The 24,258-nt window shown below is 40.4% G+C and overlaps 1 protein-coding gene across 1 annotated transcript in view; it reads right to left on the bottom strand.

The window, feature by feature from the left end:
* Positions 1–24,258, bottom strand: part of LOC127573794 (ETS-related transcription factor Elf-1-like) — a 248,422-nt gene that overhangs the window by 98,457 nt on the left and 125,707 nt on the right. Inside the window, exon 3 of the mRNA XM_052022300.1 lies at positions 2,299–2,356. The gene's annotated coding sequence lies outside the window, so the exon portion shown is untranslated. The remainder of the gene's footprint in view (positions 1–2,298; positions 2,357–24,258) is intronic.

Raw genomic sequence — 24,258 nt, 5'->3', positions numbered from 1 at the left:
CTTCACAACCAATCAAATGTTCTTCATTATTTTAACGTAGGAGCCCTGCAGCAAGTTTCCCTACAGATAGTTGCTACAAATATTAATCTGAAAATGATCAGTTTGTACACACTTCATAATGTTATTAGATTTAAATATTAGCCTGGTCAGCAGGAACATCTCCACTGTGTGATCTCACAGATGGATGGACACCTCCCCTCCTCTTTGGAGAGCAGGGGAGGTTTACATCCACCTGTGAGAACACACAGGGCTTGGTTTCAGGCCTCATCCATTTGACCCCTCTGACAGAGAATGCCACATTCAACTGAAGCATTAGGTTTTATTTTTTAAACTGAAAATGTCCCTTCTATATTTCCAACAAAGCTTAACAAACAATTCAGGAAGACACCAGAGACTGCGGATGCTAGAATCTGGAGCAACAAACAATCCGCTGGAGGAACTCAATGGGTCGAGCAGTATCTGTGAGAGGAAAGGAATTGTTGACTTTTCAGGTCGAAAACCTGCAGGGTTTTATTCTGAAGCGTCAACAGTTCCCTTCTTCCCACAGATGTTGCTTGACCCACTGAGTTCGTCCAGCAGATTGTTGCACACAATTTATGAACTTATGTAGTTCTTCCAGTTTCATCTTTGTACAGCTACTAGGGCCACTGGCCTTGATTTTGATAACCCCATCCACATGAGGGAGGAATGACCATGGGATGGGACTGGTAACTCCTCGGGCAAACTAGAGTTTACACCAATGAGCTGTGGAGTTATTGAAAGGATAATCTTACAGCTCACAACTTCTAAAGTATTCAAAACTGTCATGTTACCGCTGTAATTGGTATCATTTTCATGTTGTCAATCTATTGTGTGCTGACAATTTTCAGCCAAGAAATCTCTGTGCTTCACTCAAACAATGGAGGAGTGTTAAGTATGATTACATGTTCACAAGGTGTTCACTGGATGAAAAATACCAATCAAATCTTGTAGGGAACACCACAGACTAAATGTGCATTTTTGTACCTCTATGCAAAACTATAATGTTTGTAATTGTCTTTGTCATTTTCTGCTTTATAATTGGTTTTGTCATCCATCACACTGCAGAAGAATAATCAATCATATTTTACAAGAAAAAAAGGAGCAATCAGAAATACAATCAATAAATTTACCAGGGCTTTGAGAACCTCAAATGTGTAAAGCTGTGTGTCAAGGTACAGCACCTGAGGAAACAGTTCTGTATCAGTGAGCGAACCCATTAAATATTTTTGTCCATCCAAATTTTAATGTAATATCTATTCTTCATTATAATAGATCAGTTAACAACGATACCAACCAGCTCTACATTCATATAAAGAACATAAGAGAAAGGTGTAGGACATTCAGCCCATCATGCTTGTTCTACCATTCAAGAAGAATGGTAAGAAAAATGCATTTATGTCCTTCAATGAACAACATAGAACAGTGCAGCACAGGAACAAGCCCTTCAGCCCACAATGTTGTGCTGAACTAATTAAACTAGTAATTAAATGCCTGACTAAACTAATCCCTTCTGCCTGCACAATGGCCATATCCCTCCATTCTCTGCATAGTCATGTGCCTATCTAAGTCTCTTAAGTGCCTCTATCTTATTTGCCTCCACTACTGCCCCTGGCAGCACATTTCAGGCCCCCACCATTCCCTGCGTAAAAAAAAACTTGTCCCGCACAATTCACTTCACTTCAGTTTAACATGTCGTTCAAACGATAACACCTCCAACAGTGCACAAATACATCAGCCCACCACACCAGCCTCACTCTGGATTGTGCACTCAGGTCTTGACAGTTGGTGAGTGAATGGATATTTGGTATTGGTAGGAACAGTTAAGAGATTAGTGATGGCCAGGGAGAATCTCTTCATTTCAAATAATGTGATTGGATATTTCATATTCACCTGAGAGAAGTTTAACCTATCTGAAATAGCAGCAAAGTGCACCCAAGGATGTTTTATACTACTTTTATAATAACTTTAACACTGCAAATTACCATACCAGGAGTGTCAGAAAACAAAACTCAGCTCTCAGCCACACAAGGAGATTTTAATGCAAATAACAAAAAGCTTGGCTACACCAGTAGGTTTTAAGTAACAGCTTAAAGAAAGAGAGGCTAACAGTTTTCAGGAGAACTCTGAAGTATCAGCCCAAATTTACATCCTCCACAAGCTTTGTATGAAGCTTGAACCCACAACTTTGAGTCTGAGCTAAGGCTGACGTCTTTTGTTTGCACCAAATAAACAATCCATCAGCTTCAGACCAACACTGTATAAAAGACATAGCCTGACCTTGACTTTGTCCACGACCTCCACACAGCAGTTTCACGGCCAAAGAAAACACTGGACACTGTGTCAAAGAAAGAATGCAGTTACTTGAAACATGCATTTATATTCACAAAAGTAGGAAAAGCTCTGTCTTAAATACCCTCTGGGAATTACACTGGATAGATTACCAGAGAATCATATCAACAGTAGAACATATACAATGGCTATGTAGGACTGAGACACACACAACAGAAACAAGAATAAACAGGAATAAACACTGTATAAAACCTGTCAATATTTAGTGAGGAAAGCACGATTATTTAACTCCTTTTACTCTCTCTTGTATCTTAAGGTCTTTGAACAACTTCCACTTCAAAATCCCTTTTAAGGTTCAGAAAAATGTTCTGAAGTGCTTTACCACACAAAACTGAGAGGAAAACAAAAGGATTAGGATTGAAGATTTTGGATCCATCAAGGTAAACAGTTTTGTAGGGGTTTCACAAGGGACAGAGAAAGCTGAGCAAAATCTTCCAGAATACAAGACCTGGTTGTGCCTGACAGCAAAGCATGAAATAAACTACAAGGTCAGTCACTACAGAGGCACCACCATAAAATAAATATTTTGCTCCAGAAACACAAAAGGGAAAAGAAAGTTCATTGAAGAACACAAAATACTGGTAATCCTCAATTGCTGAAGTGAGAAGCATTATGTCCAGTACTTATACATATCTGGATAAACAAAATATACTGATCGTCAGTCTCAGTACCAGTAACCATGGAACTACTGGATTGCTATAAAACCCGTCAGGCCCACTAATGTCCTTCAGGAAAGGAAATCGGCCACCCCCACCTGATCCAAAGTTGCTAAGCCCACCATTACATGCCACCTCAGTTCAGGGCCATTTTGGGATGAAACCGGTAAATGTTGGCATTTCCAGCAATAAACACACTAATGCATTTATACATAAGAGTACAATGTGTAGTGGCAGGCTCTTCAACTATTTTGTTCCTTAAACATACATTAAAAGTGAAGGACACATGGCACAAGGCAAAAAGCAGCAATGGAGCCAAGTGGGGTGCAACGACACAGCCTCAAGTGCAGTTTGAGTGTTTTACAGGAGTCAGAACTCATTAGCTCAATTGCTCCTTTAGAACCATCAGCTACTTTTCATTCACTGTTAATGTAAGCTATTTGTCACAGAACTGGTTCGAAGTGTTTCCAGCTGCATTAAGTTCCTAATGCAGTACTATTAGGCAGCAATCAGGAAGATAAGCAGAAAGGATAATAATAACATCACACAGTAATGTTAAACAAAGATGTACAACACAGAGAAACCAGTACTATAGCAGTACCAGTCTTTTGAGGATAGCAGCATATAAAAAATGTAGCATCGAACCCAGAACAATATGGCAATGTGACATTAACAACCAAAGCACTTCACAACAGTATCATCTGACAATTTTTTGCAAAACAAGATGACATTCATGCAGAAGACTGAAGATTAAAGTGGTAGCATTAATGGAGTATATTATAGGATGGAGATATAGTAGAACAAAGTTAAGGCAGGGAATCAGTGCTTCGGGCCTATATAGCTGAAAGCATTGCTGCCAATGTTAGCCTGAAGGAAGTAGGAAGTGCATATGAAGTCATTGCCATCAGTAACACTGACCGCCACCACTTGCCATGTCAGTTATTAAGAAACCATTATAGTCTTGGACATACACAGAAACATCTCTACATTGGATTAATGTACTGGAGTGAATTAATAAGGCATTAACTCAGAGAACACAAAGCACGCTCAATGGACACCCAGGCAAGCTAAGTTTACATTATGCAAAATCTACACCTCTTTGCCCAAGGTATTGGGCTGAGCGATGTTTCACTACAAGGGCACACATAGACAAAATCTGTGGCATTCATCCTTGCACATTATTTTCATATCACTTTAAATCACAGTTTGTGCGATATATGCACTGCATTAAAAACTGTTAAGGAAGAAAGAAAATGGAAGCGTTTTCACCTTCAACATTTCCAACATAATCTTTGGCAGTTCGCAATGTGACAGTACCTCCAACTTCAATGGTTGAGAATGGGTCCAGATCCCCAGTATATTTCTGCTTCTGAGATGGAAATACCTGTATAGGTTAGGGCACATGTTTTGTATGAACGATAGCAAAGTGCCTAGAGCGAGTTGATTACTGGTCTCTTTGTTCAGGTTTGCAGGAGAAACCTTTGTGAGCTGTGGGTTGAAGGCAACCACTGGCGATCTTTCACTTTGGATCACTGTGTGTGGAAAGCTGCCGTGAAGCTTTGTCTACATTGCTTTGAAATGGGGTCAGTCAATGAGGAGATAGAGAAGGTGCAAGAGACAGAAAAGAAAATAATGGTACTCATTACACCAGCGGAGTTTGTATCTGTTGAAGCTTCTTTTTCAGCCAATCAAGAAGCCGTGGCATTGAAGCTGCATTTCCATGGTTTCCGAAAACCAATGGTTATCCAAAATGATTCCCTAAACTATAAGCCTTAAAGGGCACAAAAATTTGGATTACTTCAGAATTAAGAGTAGGAGTCAGTCAAAAGGCCTTTTGAGCCTGCTCCTCCATTCATCAAGATAAGGGCTGATCCATCTCAGTGCCATTTTCCAGCACTATCCACATATCCCTTGATCCCTTTAATGTCCAGAAATCTAATGATCTCTGTTTTGAATGAACACAATGACTTGGCATCCACAGTGGTCCAGGGTACAGAGTTCCAAAGTTCCCTCACCCTCTGAGAGAAGAAACTTCTCCTCATCTCGGAACAAAATGGCCCACCCCTTATTATCAAACCATGTGTCTAGTCCTAAATCTCAGCCAGAAGAAACATATTCCCTGCATCCAGGATATGAAGCCCTTAAAGAGGTTTGTACATTTCCATGGATCTCCTCTCATTGTTCTAATCTCTAAAGAATACAGAAGCCATCTATTCAATCTCTCTTCATACTGCAAACTTGTTATCCCTGGAACCAGTCTGATGACTTTTCACTGCACTCCCTCTTCATGCCTCTCTTAGATAAGGAGGCCTAAACTTTACTCTGTACTCCAGTTCTAAGGAAGAATCCCAAAACATTAACTGGTTTCTCTTTTCACAGATCCTGCTTGATTGGCTGAGTTCTTCTGTCATTTTCCTTTTTTATTTCACAATACTCCAGGTGCAATTTCAGCAACACAGCTGTACCAAGACCTCCTTACTCTTGTGATAAAGGCTAATAGACCATTTGCCCTCTTAACCACTTGCTGCACCTGCAGGTTGGCCTTTGTGATGAGTAAAAACATCTCCAAATCCTTTTAAACATCAGCACTCCCTAATCTCTCTCCTTTCAACAAATACTCCCCTTTTCTGTTATGTGCATCAGAGTGGTTAACCTCTCATTTTTCTAATCGGGGGTATTCCATATTCTTAGCCACTCACTCAACTTGTTGGGAATTATTAGGCACAGGACATCCTTTTGAATTAAGCAGCTACTCCCTATATTCCAATGAAAATCAGTCTTCAAAATAAAACCTGTTCACAGTGTAACATCCACTGAGACTTTAAGGCCATCAAAACCAATCATTGGATGTACAATGCTCTGATTCTGTACCATTATAACAATGCAGGGGAAGACAATAAATAAATGTTCAGGTTAATTGGTCCTTATTGAAACCCCCATGATGAGATCAGGGAAGGCATTATGTGGCCATCTCCTATATTAACACGCCATTAAAGACATATCCATGTCACTTTATATACAGTTCAGGATGTATCTGTTTTGTCACTTAATGTTTTGGGCTTTTGTATTTCCACAGAGCCATCCCTCAACACTGTAACAAGAGAAGTATATTTCAGGTGTCTGGTGTTTTGTGCTCAGAACCTCTCCAACCAGCCATGGTATTTGAATCTTCTAAGGGATTCTGCCAGTTCCCATTGTAAATATGTAATTCTTCAAAAGTTACCTGTCTGCACTCACAGCCAGTAATTACAGCCATTGAAACTGTCGTTAATCATTTGTTGTTATCTTTGTGTTTAAGTATAAAACATCACTGTACTGTTGAGTGTCGGGAGAGGAGCAATAGATTCTCCAGAAGAGCTGCTTGTGTTGAATAAAGACCCACTGCATCTACCAGCTTCAGTTTCTGTGTAGCTTAGTCACAGTCACAACATCGATACCCCTTGCAGCTTCTTTACATCCTCCTCCCCACTCACAATCACATCACGTTTAGTATCAACAACAAATGTGGAACTCTGACATTTGATCCCCTCAGCAAGATCATTGACATAGATTGTGAGAAGCTGAGGCCCAAGCACTGATTCCTGATAGTCATAGCCTGCCAATCCGAGAAGATCCATTTATTCCCATTCTTTGCTTTCTGTCCTACAATCAGTTCTCTATCCATGTCAGTACAATACCCCTAAATGCTGTTGGAAATTCAAAGGCACCACACCCACTCATTCCCTTATCTATTCTAGTAGTCATGCCCTCAAAAAAGCTCCAGCAGATAGGTCAAATGTGATTTTCCTTTCATAAATCCAGCTTGACTCTGCTCAGTCTTATTATTCTTTAAGAAATTAGCCTGTCACATATCTTAAATCTTTTATTAAGATCAATAATGGAGAGGTTGATCTCATCTTTAGAATGTGACATTTTATCGAACAGTAAAGCAACATTTCTAAATTACCCAATTACATGCATATCTTTCAGGAACACAAATGTACAGGGTGCTTCAGCCTGTTAAGAGAATGCCAGAGTTGGAGGCTTTGTCACATATTTGCAGTGCCAAAGATTACAGTGCAGACGTTGAAGGTGAAAACTCTTCCATTTTCTTTCTTCCTTGGCAAAAGGAGAGCAAGGTGAACAGTGTGTGCACCACACCAGCTTTCACAATGTTGTCTTTTAAGCTGACAAGAAAGTAATGCATAGGGATAAATACCACAAGTGTTGTCCTTGTGTCCTGACTGATTTAAAACTCCCAAGCTGCGAACAGAAGAGAACACACACATAGCCCCATATACAGTACATGTTCCACTAAAAGAAAAATTAAATGCATTTTGAAATCACTCCAAGATCACCCTGCCTATTCAGCATCAGAATATCCAATGGGAAAAGGTTATAACACTGAGAACCAAATAAATAAACACGTAGAACAGAACATGGGTCCTGGTCATATTGAAACGATGAGAGATAAGTGGGGCAAATAGGAAAAGAAGAGATAAATATAAAAGTAAGTAAATTCTAGGCACACTTTATGACTATAAGTGAACATGCATGCTTTAACAAACCACTAAAAGGTCAGTCTTGGGAAAAGACAAGAGTAAACATGCAAGGAGACAGAACGTGTTTGCAGAGTTCAGTAAAGCTACTTAAATTCCATCAGGACAGCTACAGGCCAATTCTGATCATCTGGCAAACTACTGACATGCAGTTTTACAGGTCAGAGTTCAATCTGCATTTTCTTAATTATGTTTCACTGTGCTACACTCTTGTCAAGTGGCTGGCAGTAGTAAAGGCCAAGCTCCAACACTGAAAGGTGACCTATTTAGATGTTCTATGGAGACGAATTCATTACCTCACAACATTAGGTTTGCAAACCCCTCTATCATTCCCAGTCTTCACTCAAGCAAAATGATTTGCAGGTGTACATTTATACAAAAAGTTAAATACTTCATATCTATTTGCAGCAGTGCTTTATTAAGCATATGGAAAGATTAGGAGCTAGAAAAAATTAAGAAATGTTGCTGCAAATAGGTATAAAGTATTTCTTAATATCTTGCTTCAAAAGTACATGAAAGCATTGCTGAATGGGAGATAGTGCCAGTTTTGTGTGAAGCCTTTACAGAATTTCATTGCTGGTGTACAAGAGACTGGAGATGAGGAAAACTGACATTTGAGGAGGGGTGGGTGGGAGTGGGAGGAAGATCATGCCTGGACATGATGGGATTTCATCCAGGGCATCAGGAGATGGAACAATGTCAAGGGATAGGTTGGTGGAGAGCTGGCCTGCAAGACATTGATAGTGGTGGAATGGGGCAAAAGGTGGGTCAAAGTGAACACTCAGTGGGTTACCTCCAGAAGGATTATCTGCCAGAAGATCAACCTCTGGACTGTGGCACAGACCAGATAAGCTCGCCCCCCCCCCCCCCCCCATCACTCATGTTGAAGCCAACAATTAAGGTCTGCTTCATGGTTTCAGATTCGCAGAGGGATTTTGCAAAGGCCAGGATATAGTTTGCACATTGCTTTAGGTCACTGTGGACCCTTGACAGCTGATGAATCCACATGGACTGCAGGCACTGTGGACCCAAGATACAGATCAGAATAGCGCTACTGCCTTTGGTGTCAGCTTTTAAATTGTTTTGTGTAACAAACTAAAAATGTGACAAGGTAAAGAAATACCAGCCATGTGTTTCCATGCTGAATGACCATTAAAAATTTCCCAAGCTTTGTTGCTCCTTTAAATGATGAAGCAGATGTTGCATAGCTCAAGAACACAGCGATAAGCAGCCCCCAACTTCCTTCATTACAAAGTCAAGGTTCCAGGCTTCACAAAATCTTAACAGCAAAGAAGAATTTCATTCAGCTGATTGCACTTGTGTTGGGACTTGTAACAGCCACCCCCGCTCTCTGCTCAAAGCCCATTCAAACTTTCCTCTGGCATCAGTGGAAGACTGCAGACCGTGGAGGATGCTGACATCTTGAGTGGTTTACCATAATTGTGCTGCCCACTAAAAGATTTAACCCAGTCTTTGGAAAATCATAGTGGCCAGGAACCAATTTACATTTCATCATGACTTGAAAACCAATCCACAGTGGTAATTTTCCTTCCAGTACTGTGCAATGAAATGATGGGTGAGTGGCAGCCACAGTAGGATCACATTCCAGGATTGACTCAAACCCTTCAATCACAGGGCACTGAAGCTGAGCATACTTGGAAAAGGCATAACAAAAAAAACATGCTTGGTCATTGCAATCTGATAATGTCTTTAAGCTTCAAGTCTCTGAGACATACCCTTTTAGAACTCATTATTGCCCAACTGGAAGCAAAGTCTTGATATGATATTCTTTGGGATCAAGCACGACTCTGGTTCTATGGGTTCTAAGGTGGCTATTGAGGCCAATGTGGGATCGACAGTCTCTTCCGCAGGACAGGGACAGGTGGGTGTGGGTAATTTGTGAGGTGGTGCACTCCTTTCACCATTTACCCTGCACTTCAGTGTGTTCCTGAAGCATGGACTTGAGATTCTCAGTAATATCCCAAGGGGAAAGAAGACGGTTGCTCAAAACTCATTGATTTCCAAGCAAAGTCACACTGGCAGTCTCTCACGAGCAGGTTGTTCAACTTGGCCACAAAACCATCTCAAACAAATCACATGCAACCTGCAATGATCCCACTGTAGTTCAAGCACGTGTCACTGGGTATAATAGAGGCTTGATTTGGGACTGGCCTTACTAACCACCCAAAGGACTATTTAAAAGCAGCTTCAGTTCACAAGCACGTTGATCTTTGGCTCCAGACTGGATTGCATATCACAGCCCTAAATGCATTCAACCATATTATTAAAGGTCAGCACTATAGTGCAGCTAGTACAGCTGCTGCCTCACAGTTCCAGTGACACAGGTTCAATCCTGACCTCTGGTGTTGTCTGTATGGAGTTTGCATGTTCTCCATGTGACTGCATGGGTTTCCTCCGGGTGTTCCAGTTTCCTCCCACATTCCAGAGATGTGTGGGTTTGTAGGTTAAATGGCCACTGTGATTTGCTCCTATTGTGTAGCTGAATGGTAGAAACTTGGGGCGGAGCAAGGTTGATGTGAATGTGGGGAGATTAAAATAGAGTTAGTGCAAATGGATATATGACATTCATTGTGGACTGTATGATTCTACAACCAGATTTCAGTTACTCATCCCTCACTGCTGTTTAAAGTGGCAGCAGCTTGTGAACCAATGCTTTCATAGTAACTTTGAAACACTGTTAAAAATGACTCTGGACTCCTTAAATTCAGAACAAATGCATCACAAAAACAGAGATCTGGCCTCATACAAACCCCTACCACCATCACCAGATCTCATTTTCCAGAGAAATGTGATTTACTCAGCTCCAAGGGTACATTCTAACCACCATCTCCCATCACATTCTCATCCCCAAAATACACAATTCTATTTAAGTAGGTATCCTCCTGTTTGACTTGGCCTGTTCAGTGGAAGGAATCATGGGACCCGATCTTGCACATACAAGATGCGCATGTCCACACACCGGATTAAGGTCCAGAAATCACAAATCAGAAATCTTCCTCTTTGTAGATAGAGGCCACTGAAGCAACAAGCTTTCCTCCTGGAGGAACATCAACCATGGATCATTTATTCTGATGTTCAGAGGTCATGGACTTGAGAGATGCTGTCAAAAGTTCCATGCAAGATCACAAGGTTAGATTGTGGTGAAAAATATTTCTGCTGATGGTTCACAGTAGCTCATGGATGCTCAGTTTTGAGGTGTCAGATTTACTGAGTCCATCTCAATTAGCATGATGGCAGTGTCACACAACATGATGTAATGTATCCTCTGTGTACAGAAGGGATTCCTGATCGTCCAGTGGTGGGGAGTGGCGACACCCACCAATACTCTGATGGGCATAAACGGCTACAACTAGTCGATTAGTAACAAGGAGGTTTGTCCTTTATGTTGGATTTCCTGTCACAGGCCCAATATGGCCCTTCCAGATATGGCCAGCTCATTTGGCAGTGGTGATCTGTCAGTAATGCCATTGGACGCTGCAGCACCCCACCCAGATATCATTCTGCTACCTTACTAACCTCAATGTAATGTTGAGGAGCACTGATCCATCAGCTGAGGAAGAGCAGTACGTGGTTAACAGCATGTGGTTCTGTGACCTGATGCCAAGAACCACCTGGTCCATGAGTTGTGCTGCCACCTTTGGTAGGTTTGGCCTGTGATGGGATTGGACAGGGATACGACAGAGGAGTCTGGTAAATAAGCTGAGAGGTATGATTCTGTGGGTATGACTAAGGTCAGGTGCTGCTCAAGTTATCTGTGGGACAATCTGCTAACTTTGGCTCATCCCCATATGCTTGTTAGGAGGCTACACAGGGTCATGGCAGGCTGGGTGTGCTTTGCCATGGTCTAAGTTGATGAATGTAAACTGAATGGTCTTAATTCTTATGATGTTTTGATTTTCAGTTTGGTACAACTGAATAGTTATGGAGAACAATTCAGGGAGCTGCTAAGTGCGCACCATGTTGTGGGTCTACACTCACGGAGGCCAGACCTCGTCATGGTGGCAACTCTCCTTGCTTTAGGTGCACGCATGAGCCAGATGGGCTTCTAGGACACTCTGATAAGAGTTTCAGGATCATCGATAAAAGTTTTTCATTCCAGATTTTATTTTATTCCAGTCAGATTTTATTCCAGTCAGCCTCAGTGGTTCACGAAGCATCGAATCATAGCAACAAAAACTGGCCCTTATAGGCCATCCTTGTTGACTGTGATGCCCATCTATGCTAATCCCATTTGCCCATGTTAGGCCATTATCCTTCTACTGTTTTCCCATCCAAGTACCTGTCCAAATGCCTTTTAAATGTTGTAATAATATCTGCCTCCACTACTTCCTCTGGCAGCTCATTCCAGCTATTCATCACCTGCTGTGTGAAAAACTCTGGTCTCCTTTAAATTTCTCCTCTATCACCTTAAATCTGTGCCCTCTAGTTCTAGATTCCCTTGCCCTATGGGAAAGATTCTATCTATGCTATTTATGACTCTCAGAACTTTTCTAAGATCACACCTCAGCCTCCTACATTCCAGTAAGAATAAACCCAGCCTATTCAATCTCTCCTCATAACTACAGCCCTCCATTCCAGGCAACCTCTTAGTGAATTTCTTCTGCACTCTCTCTATTGTCACAACATCCTTCCTTTAGTGTGGTGACCAGAACTGTACACAATACTCACTTGTGGTCTAACCAGTGTTTTAAACAACTGCAACATGACATTCCAACTCTTGTACTCAATGACTCGGCCAATGAAGGCAAACATAACCGATGCCTTATTTCAGTAATCAAGAAGCATGTGCCACTTTCAGGGAGCTATGAACTTGTACCTCAAGGTCTCTCTATACATCTGTCCTCCTAAGGTCCCTGCCATTTGGTCTACATGTGCTACCAGACTTTAACCTCATAAAGTGCATTACCTTGCACTAGTCTGCATTGAATTCCATCTTCCACCACTCTGCCCAACTTTTCAGCTGATCTATGTCCCACTGCATCTTTAAACAATCTACTTTGTTATCTATGACTCCACCAGTTTCTGTGTTGTCTGCGGACTTACTAATCAGATCACCTACATTCTCATCCAAGTTTTTATATATATTACGAACAACAATGGCCCCAACACCAATCCCTGCAGTACACCACTGGTTAAAGATTTCCCATCAGGAAAACACGCATCTACTACTAACCCCTGCCTCCTACTCCCAGCCAATTTTGAATCCAATTCACCAACACGCTTCAGATCCTTTGTGCTTTAACCTTCTGGACCAGCCTATCATGCAGATCATTGTCAAAACCCTTATTAAAGTCCATCTGGAAAACATCTACTGGCCTGCCTTCATCATCTTCCTTAGTTACCATTCCTTCACCAATCCTCTTCTATACTTGCTTTGTATTTCTCCCACATCAGTCACCAAGCCTCGCAGCACAATAAACTGAACTGATGACAATGCGGTCACTCATAACAGTGTTTTGGTCTTGGTTCTCTTGGTTGAATGTAACCATGATCCAGTTTGGTATGCAAATTACCCATTGGGAAGATTCAACAGCAGTGTGCAACCAGTTAGAGATCAATTTCATCCATACAGTTGCTCCAAAGTGGCAATGTTCCATAGGCAATGTAATCTGACAATGTACACACCCTTCCCTCTCTCCAGAAAGACAACCCTCCAATTCCACCAACTGCAGAGCTCCCTTAAGCTGCACTCCCACTGTGTAGAAAGTCCAGCACTTTGGTGAGTGAGAATTTCAGTGAAGTTAATACCCAGGTCCAATTGGCTTCCAACCTATTGACACATTCCCAACTCCAAACACAGGGAAATCTAAGGATGTGTCCCTTGCTCTGTGACAGGAAGGTAGTAGATCTTGGGTAGAATGCTATCAGCCCTGCCTTACCTTGCTCTATTTTATTACTGAAAGCAGCCAAACTCTGACAAAATTGGGTATGGAAATCAGTCTTCCACCCAACCACAATTCTCATAAAATATAAAGCTAACATTTTGTCACAGAAACGAACCCCCCACCTGGGAAACTATTCAAAATTGCTAACACTGCATGTGTCCCAAATTACAGGGGATCAGTGTATGTGGGTAGAAATGTAAATAATTGACAGTGTGTGTTGAGAAATTATATATATTCAAACTGCTACCTTACTTCCACCCATTTACTTCTTCGTCTGCATTATTATGCTACTTTCACAATTGCACAACAAAATAAAAACAATAGCCTTGAATCAGGCACATCACTGAATTGAACAGCCTTGTGTGTAGCAGTCCAACAGTGAGGCTCAGTCCATCAAGTGAGCACTGATCCACATCACAGAGCAGTGCTGCTGTGCTGTAGCTGACTAATCAAAAAGTTATAAGCAGTTGAGACACTCCACCCTTTCTTTAAGACTGCAGTAAGCTTTTCTCTGCACAACTCATCCAACCACTCCACCATTCCTGCTTCAAAATAAATCTTCCTAACAATGAGCCTCAGGTCAGTTGTTTGGCTTTCTAATGTTAATGAAATTCAGAGCTGTTTCTTAACATACAAAACAGCTTCTTTGAAATGTAGAAATAACCAAGGACACATGCTTCTCTTCAAAACATTTAGCATCAACTTTGACTGCAGAACTAAGCAGTGTAAAAAGTGCAAAGTCAATGGCTTAGTATAAATTAAAGCAGCAAATACAGAGTCTGAAATCAAGATTGAATGTTGGAAATAGAGCATCTTAAAAGAGAAAGTCTGTGACGAGAGAGTCCCGGTCAGTGGGTGAAGCTTTTAGTTTTTCAGAGGCTGACTAACTATCTGTGTCTCCTGTGTTCTTTCTGGAATCATTACCTCTTCAACGCACTAGACTAATGCACTATAAAGTCCAAGCTCACCATTAGCACTTACACAAAGACCATCGAATATTATTTACATGAAATCTATTTACAATAGAGTTTACGGTGATGAACTTTCTGTCTTATAGATCAAATATTAAACTGAAACCTCCTCCCCTCAGGTAAAAAAATACCAATTGAGCCAGATTCCTTATGAAAGGAGAAATAAAAATAGAAGCAGGAAAAGGCCATTCAGCCCCTCTCACCTACTATATCATTATGATCATGGCTTGTCTTTTAGTTCAATGCTACTTTCCTGCACCAACTCCATAACTCTTGATTCCTTTAACATCTAAAGATCTAACTATCTTTCATTTGAACATGTTTACCAACTGAATCTCCACAAACCTTTTGGGTAGAGAATTACAAAGAATTACTAGCCCCTGAGTGAAGATACTTCTTCTCATCTCTATACCGAGATTTTTTTTGCAAAACTAACACTTAAACACAGTGATCTGGTCATTATTTCATTGCTTCTGTGGTACCTGGCTATGTAGCTTAGTGACTGTTGCGTATTCACATATAAGAATAGTGACTGCATTTAAAATGCATTGAATTGCCTGTAAAGCCCTTTAGGATGCCCTACAGCTTTGAAAGGCAATATAAACACACGTTCATCCATTGCACTGAACTGTAATTTTCGTGCATTTACAAGAATGGTGCTGGGAATGAGGAGTTAGATTTCACAACACAAATGCTGGGAGCAGTTCGCAGTCACCAATCTCCCAAAATCCAAATTGAAAGTGAGCCAGTTTAAAAACATTTTTAAACACAAATCCTTGGGACATTTTATTCTAATGAATTATTTCATCTTGAATTTCCCCATGAAAAACTTCCCCATCAAGTTATCACAATATTTCATCTTACAGTTAAGCCTTCAGAGCAACTTTATCCACATTTTTCTGTCATGTGGGATCAGAAAGTGGAGTCTAGGGAGCTACATAGAAGGGTTTCGGGTTATGTTGCCATTAGTATGCAGATTTCTTAAATTGCTGATTGTAACATTTAAATTGCTCCTTCAAACTAGGCTCTTTGACTATTTGGCTATTTGTGATAACGTCTTCTTGGGTTTGATGTGAAGCTCCTTATGGTGTTTTACTACGTTAAAGGTACTATGTGAATGCAAATTGCTCGGTGGCAGTTTTCTGATTAGAATTTATGCACCAGTGAGACCACAGTGCTACTTTGCATAGCTGCATTTGAACCTCCAGGCAAAGGAATCAATTGGCACAATGCAGCGAAAAGGACTGCAAGAGCTGGAGGCTTTGATTATCACTTTGGGCACCCATAGATTAGAGAACAAATCATAGCTCCCTTGGTCTATGCTACACACACTTAACATTTAACACCACATCAGTATGTCCTAATTCTGAGCTGAATCTCCTTCCTGTCTTTCACACAGAACAAAGCTCAGAAACAACCCATTCTGCTCAACAGTTTGCTCTCCACGTACACCTTCTCCAGCCTTTTTAGCAAATCCTTTCCATGTAACTAAAAACTGGGGGGAGAAATTAACAGATTATCTTTCCATATTATTTGCTTCAACTTCTCTTTCTGGTAACAAGTACTCCAATCACTCAGGAAAAGTCATGTCTCTAGTTTATGACCTTGAATTGACCAAATTTTAATTCAAACACCCTTGCTTGTTGAACCTAACCCTGCCAACTGGTGATTAGAAAGAGAGGGGAAGAAAGGTCACAAATGGAGATCACTCTTTCAGCCATCATCCCCTCATCTACACAGATAGGTGCTCAGGGAAACTGATGGCTAATCAACTGTTGCAGCAAGTTAGAGATCAGATGTTGCTGGAGGAAACAGAGGCTGGCAATAGATTAGGGGAAAATGAAACAGATCAACAGAGTACAACAACTGGTGACGCTGCAGCTCATTAGATTACTCAATAGAAGTCCATTTATACTTTCTCATCAATCCTTACCATTTCCTCAGCTCTTGGTGCATTTAGTCTCGTGTTGCTGTTCTATATCCAGCATTTGGTCTCCTTGCCTGTAGTCATAATTCCAATTGCTTTGGGTTATATTTTTTCCTGAATGTAGTTCAGATCCAATGAAAACTTTTCCAAGTTAGGAAACTCCTACATCAAGTAATGCGAAAACTATTTTCTGGCACTGTTCTTGATATTACATCAGGCATGTTGAGAAATGTAAAGCATTTTGCAAGACACCTCATTTTAATTGACAATGATATTAACTCAAATGGACAGGCTGTGTTCAATATGTAAAAAGTTTCCCAGTAGCAAGAGGAATACTAATTAAAATAAATAGAAGGAAACCAAAATCCCAGAGCACCCAAAGCACTGATGAGTAAATTATTGCATTTAAGCACATGAAGAGATTTAAGATGATCTTAAGTTATGGCAGAGCTGCTTTATCTTTTCCAAGCCAAAAATGATTTAAGTCTACATAAAACAAACAAAAATGTGGTGATGACTTAATTAAATATTCCAGGAGTACAGAACAGAGGCAAAAATAACTGGATACCAAGCAACAGTGAGAGAAATGATTCTGAAAACCAGGTCAAAGTGGCGGATCTTGAGAAGACTTCAAATGAATGAGGAAAAGAACTGAGAGTAGGATTGGGATTAGAGGGAGAAAGGCAACGTGATGGCTGATGGTAGAACAGATGGAGTTGAAAGAGTGATGGATGTACACTTTTGGACATACTGTTGTAAAGGGTTGAGGAATCATCAGTGCAAGAATGTCTAGTTCAGATTTTCCTATTGATGTAAAGGGGTTACACACACATTATAAATCAAGTTAGATTATTGCAAAAATCAAAATAACGCTCATCAGAAACTCCAAGCAATTATCTTCAGCAATGTAAACTATGTTCATTCCTATTTACCCATAAAGCTTGTAAAATGCACACCATCTCTATATGCATGACCAAACTGTATAGTCATGACTTTATTACATAAGGTAAGTGAATTGAATATCCCCAAAAATATGACCAATAGTGCTACTTTCCTCAGGCCTTATTTAGTTAATATTTGCCAAAAGTCTTTAGGGAGTTCAACAGGGTAGATCTGGGGAAGATGCTTCCTCTGGTTGGGTATCTTGGACTAGGAGTCACAATCTCAGAATAAGGCCATTTAGGAGTGAGATAAGGAAGGACTCTTCATGCTGCACCTGGTAATTATTTGGCATCTCTACCCTGGGGAGCCGTGGAAGCTCAGTCATTGATTGTATTCAAAAACATAAATCAATGGATATTAATGGAATAAAGGAATATGGGGAAAGGGCAGGAAAATGATGGAGGTAAAAGATCAGTCATCACATTGTTGGATGGTGGAGTTCAAGGGACTGCTAGTCCACTCCTGCTCCTATTTCTTATGCTCTTATGATACAAATGGAGGCTATTCTGATCAAAATAACTGCACCAACTTTTTATTCAATTCAATTCGTCTCTCTCCTTTTCCCATTACCCTTTTTTTCCTGTTTGGAAAGTTAGTAGTGATTCTCCTCATGCATGCACTGAATCTTTCAGCAAATACCTTGAAGTTGTGCCCTGTAGTATCCCTGCTCATAATTTAAAGATCTATTGTGTCTCCCTCAATGTACACTGATCCAAGAAGAGAATAATGTCAGCTTCTCTGCTCATTATTTGAAATAGAGGATCATTCACAATCTATCTATTCTCACCTTTCAAACATACTTTAATAAATATACTTCTCAATGGCAGTGATCTATTTGCTTTTCATAAACATGGGCTGTGCATTCTTTTAAAACTGATTTTGAAATTCAGTTCTATTATATTGCAGCTTGCTCAGTATAGATGGCAAGCAGTTGTTTCGTCATAGAATGGTCTTGTGCTCCAAGCCTAATGGTCTTGTGCTCCAAGCGGCTCCAGGCCACTATTAATCATCACCAATAACTGAATGTTGATCAATCACATTTTTAGAAAAATGATTGCTAAAATGGAGAACACATTATACATGAAAACCCAAGCCATCCAATTCACCAGAGCACCACCTAATTCAGCTTTGCTATTTCACCCCTTCAATTAACCTACTCATTGGAAATGCAGAAAGAGTGAGACTTTCAACCTTTGCTCATCATGCTACATTCCCAGATCCTAATTCTACAGAAGCTTTACTAGTAATGGAGGCAATTGATAAAGAAGGCATTTCAACATTTGTAAAAAAAAATACGTACTGAAACAGAAATTCTACCCTGAAACAAGCTGTCAATTAATGGTCTGAAATTTCCATAACCGTAATGTTTGGGACTTTTGTAGAAATGCACATGAATGTCAAAATCCAGACATATTTTTTATCCATTTCACAGGATCTAGGCATCACCAGCAAGACCAGCATTTATTGCCCATTTCCAATTGCCCTTGAGAAGATGGTGGTGAGTTACCTTCTTGAAACATTGTAGCCATTCGAAACAAGGTGCTCCCACATTGCTGTCAGGTATAATTTAGACTCAATAGTGATATATTTCCAAGTCAGACTGTTGTGTGACTTGGAGGGGAACTTGCAGGTGGTGGTGTTCCCTTGTGCCTGGTGTCCTTGCCCTTCACGGGTTTGCAACTTGCTGTTGGAGTAGCCTGGGTGAGTAACTGTAGTTCATTCAGCTAAACAGCAGCAATCCTACTGCACTCTGATCCTCACACTGGGAAACAATAGGTTTCAGGTAACTGACATTCTTTTGATTTGAATAATTCAAATTATTGATGTTTTCTGGTGTATCTTTTTAATATTTCAAATGTTTTCTTAATTATTAATAGTTTTTGAATTCTGAAACATTCATGCTGTTTGATAGCTAGTTCAGCCTGGGGTCATGGCTTAACTAAATGAGGTTGGTGCCAGCTTGAGGAAGGGGAATCTGCTCAGGGTGACTGCAGACTCAGCAAGCAGCAAACTCACGCAGTTCACTGTTCCCAAGTGCTTCTTGGTCAATATCCCAAACTTCTTAAAGATCCATTTCATTAAGCAAACACATTCCTGGCAATGTGGCCATTCCGGAATCTTTAAATTAGGGTATGGAATCTTTGGGAGAGCAGTCAGTGTCACAAGGTTAATGTCATCCAATTTCCAATGACACAGCACTCTTTCAGTACTGCACCAGAGGCTCAGTCTGGATTTTGGATGAATCCACATCCTTCAGACTCAGAGACAAGGACACCACCATCAAGGTATGACTGATACCTTGCATGGAGGAAGGTCACGTCTGAACAAGAAATAAGTATAATCATCAGAACAAAGTGAACCCCCAGTGTACTGTATGCAGCTTCTGATAATCAAATTCCAGTGCATACGTTGTTGCCATTTTCAAAATTCAAGAGGTTAATTGTATGCAGCCAGATATACAAAACCACAGAGTTTGGCACTAATGCCATCTATCTGTAAATAAAGCTTTCAAATAATTAGTTGTTCTGCTTAATTTCTAAGCTTCCTGTTGTTTGTAGCTGTGTTAACTTCCTTGGTTGTTATTTGAATAGCTAAGAAGCTGTTAAAACAGAGGATTAGCCAACTCCTGACCAGCCAGGTCTCTGCCTAGTCCCAATGAATTTGTTTAACTTCTGATGGCAGAAAAATCAAGTCATTCAGTAATCCATTGTAAACCACTTAATTACAGCAGAAAATCAAATGAACAAATAATCTGCATGAATCAAGTTTGATCCAAAAGAAGTGGACTGTAAAACTACACTAGACATTACTGTTCATTACCTCCAAATCTATACTCCATTCATAGAACACTGAAAATATTGCAAACTAGCTTCTAAAGTACTATGAGTAAATTTTCCTGCATATCTCACACATTGATGGTCATTTCCATAAAGATAATAGTCTATTCTGTCCTGTCACTGGTCTTTCCAGAAAAAAATTTAAGAATCTTGTGCCCACAGATGGAGAGGTATTTTATCTTCTTCACTTTTTATATTCTAAATTGATAGAAGAAGTTTTTTTAAATATATCATAATTCACCAAGTTAATCCGCACTATCAATATGCTATTTGACACTTGCTGGCACAGAAAGACTTTGATCCTGTATGTGTTTCAGTTGTAAAATTCAGATCAGTTTTTATTTTAGAAAACGTGATTGGGACTTCAGGTTCCAAGTTGAAAGTTTCTTCAGCAGGGGTGTGCTCAGGATTGGATTGTTCATTTTCTAGATTTGTTTCTATCATGCGATTCCAGCCCCAGTAAGAGCCAAGGACATCGTTGATAAAGGAATGTGTTTAAATTCTAAGCATCCATTAGTCAGAAAGGTAATTGATGTTATGGAGACACAAGAGACTGCAGATGTTGATGCAAGGTCCTCATTCAGGGCCTTGATCTAAAAGGTCACCTATCTCTCTGCCTCCACAGATGCTGCTTAATCCACTAAATTCCTCCAGCAGTCTCTTGTTGCAGGTAATTGATATTAATCAGCTATTCCCATTAAGCATTTCCTCCATTCAAGAGATTACTCCAAATCCTTTCCCCCTCCCTCCCCCCAGGGTTAAATTTGCCAAATTGCAATTGTCCAGCATACAAAACATCAGCTCACAATCAAAAGGGTGCCAATGAGTTCCCATGCCTAACACAGGGTATTTTTAACAAGTTATTTCAAACATTCCACCATGCAAAACTCCCTTTTTCAAGGATGCAGCAATGAATTGGATCTAATTGGGTCAAATGAGGGTGGCCCAAATGAGCTGCCTCAGCTCCCAAGATCTGAGTTTGTGCTGTTAGTGTGGGGTTTGCACTTTCTCCCTGTGAAGGTGGAAAGCAATGGGAGGAAGGCCATTGACTGTTCTGCCATTTAATGATATCGTGGTTGATCTTTTAGCTTAGCCCCACTTCTGTGCACAAATCCCATGTCCCTGGATTCCCTTAACATTTAAAAATCCATCAGTCCCTGTCTTGAATGTACTCAGTGACTGAACCTTTTCAGCACTCTTGGGTGGAAAACTTCGAAGATTCACTGCTTTCTGGGTACCCTCTTCAATCACCTGAGTCCCTGATGGGGGAAACCCCTTGAGACTGATTGCTGGTTCGAGGCACCCCAGCCACACGAAAAATCAATTCAACATCTACCTTCTCAAGCCCTTTTTTTAATGTTTTAATGTAGTCACCTCTCGTTCTTCTAAACTCTAAAGTACGTGCCCAGTCCACTTATCCTGTCCTCATATGACTCATTTTCCTGAAGGTTAGTTCAAACTACATGTATAGGCCACAGGAAGGGAATGCAACCCCCTTTAATAAATCACTAATTCTTTCTACTCATTGGTTATTATTTTTTGTAAAGAAGAACGATACAGATTCTCTAGCCAAGTAATATCATTTGTATTCATTGTTTAAGTGCTCAGTTTTGATTCTTTAGAACGTGTTTCTGTCACATACTGGTACTTTCGAGCTGATATTTTACTCTAGCATTGAGAGAGTGGTGCACGATCAGGAGGTGTGAGAGAGATCAGGTAAGAAGTTAAACCATGTCCTGTCAGGTAGTTGTAGAAGACATGTGAGGGAGTGTGTTCCTTGGTATTCTGCCCTCAATCAACATCACTCAAAATCAGATTTTGAGATGGCTAACTCATTGCTGTTTGAGGGAGTTTGCGGTGCACAAATTAACTGCTATATTTCCTACATTAGAGGAATGACTATACTTCAAAACTACATCATTTGGGATGTGGTGAGATCATGATGGAGTCACATAAATGCAAATCTTCCTTTCTGCAAATCTAAGTGAGGAAATAGCCAACATCAGTAAGAGTTGTACCTGAAAACATACCCGTGGAAATCATCAACACAACCTTTTCCCTTTCATTTTCTGTTGATGTAAGCTGACCATTGCTAAGCTAGAATGGAAGTGCTACAATGCAGAGTGAGAGGAGAGGAGATTAACAACCTTAAAAATTCTACTGCAGTTTCTGCTTATAGTACCTGCACAGCATCAGGAATTAGAGCAAATCGGCCAGATAAACAATTACCACCTACATCTGAGATATAGGTGGAGGCATGGTGCGATTAATGGCAGATTGATGGGAGCTGGAGTGCAAGTTCAAAGAACTTTTTGCAGTTATCTCAAGCAGGGAAAGCTCTCAGGAGATGCAGCAAAAGCACACAACTTCACATGAATAACTATTAAAGCACTTGCCATCCTCCTCGTTTGTATGTCGGACCTGGTTGAATGGTAGCACTCAAGATCCACACTAATGCTACACTTGAACTGAAATTCCAAGGTGAGATTCCCAGAGCAGAGCTGATCAAGAACAGCATTGTTGGAGAGGGCTTCTTTGGAATAAGACATGAATTCAAGGCTCCATCTTCTTTTGAGGTGGACACAAAAGATTCTGTGACACAATATCAAGTGCAAAAAGTGTTCTGCCAATGTTATTCCTCAACAGGTCACACTAAGATGATAGAGTACTTGACTGGGGAAAAAAACCTATTACTCTTTAGGGGACTTGCATGTGCACTAACTGCCACATTTCTCACACTGCAGTAGTGACCACACTTCAAAACTACTTCCTTGACTGTAAAAGTCTTTAGAAATACTGGTTGTGGTTGCAAAAAGCTGCGTAAAAATGTTATTTCCCTTGTTCTGTTTCTTGCTGTCAATTCCAGAATGGGGAAGTAGTTTCTGAAGCATTGAGGCTCTGAATATAACCCAGTTATTTACAGAAAAATGAACTGTGATTATATTTTAACTGATGATATTTACTCATTAAGAAACTTTGCCAAGAATGCTACATTGCAAGCCAGGCATTGCACTTTCCAGCCACTTATGTACATGCACATGGAGAAGTAAAATTCCTTGCCAGAGATCCCTCAGATTGGCCTTATCACCCACAAGCAAAGGCCTTATTACCAGAGGCTAGTTTCTCCATGGAGGGGGTGGTGAGCAGCCTTCATGAACTGATGCCATCCTGTTGGTGACTGATTTGCTGAACCAATCCAACCACTTTGATTTGTAATTGGAGTGACATTTAGACCAGACAGAGATCTGAAGCAGCAGGCTTCCTTCTCTCAAGGACAAACCAGCTAGAATTTTAAATCAATCTAATAGCTTCATAGACACGTTTACTGATAGTATTTTATTTTGAAAGCTGAATGCAAATTCTCCAATTGCCCAAGTGGAATTTGGGCTCAAATTCTTCAGGTTATCAGACCAGTAACATAAACAGAACACGATCAAACACTGTATCCTGAACTCCGTTATTGTTTTTCCTTTTGTACTACCTCAATGTACTTATGTTTGAAACGATCTATCTGGATGGAATGCAAAACAAATCTCTTCATTGTATCTTGGTATATGTGACCATAATAAACCAATTACCAATTTTCTGCTTTGTCATTAGCTATTTTACATTCAGATTGCCTACTTGATAGGACCAGACCTATCTTGTCACGAATGATGACAGACTGTTTAGTTACGAGGCCAATTTAGCTTTGCTTCAGTCCTGTTTCAGTCAGTTGCTCTCGCCATATGCAAGTAAATGTTCTGATGCCACACAAAAATTTTTATGCATAATTAGAATTTCCAAAATGGACACAATTTTGGGGAAACAACAAACAAGACGCTGAAGGAACTCAGCAGGTCAGGCAGCATCTATGGAGGGAAATGGACAGTCGATGTTTCGGGTCTTGATCCGTGATGTCAGCTGTCCTATATTCTCTCCACAGATGCTGCCTGACCTGCTGAGTTCCTCCATCATCTTGTTTGTTGCTCCAGATTCCAGCATCTGCAGTCTCTTATGTCCCCACAAATTTGAAGAAGTAGCTTCACACTTTTTGAGAGTGCCACCAAGGAGCAGCTATTCCATTTATCACTTTGTTGCATGTAGAAACAGTGAAGAGGAAAGAGATGCA

This window comes from Pristis pectinata, chromosome 8 (assembly GCF_009764475.1).
Source record: "Pristis pectinata isolate sPriPec2 chromosome 8, sPriPec2.1.pri, whole genome shotgun sequence".
NCBI lineage: Eukaryota > Metazoa > Chordata > Chondrichthyes > Rhinopristiformes > Pristidae > Pristis > Pristis pectinata.
The sequence above is the reverse complement of the archived record's forward strand: the minus strand, read 5'-3'. Positions and strand labels throughout refer to the sequence as shown.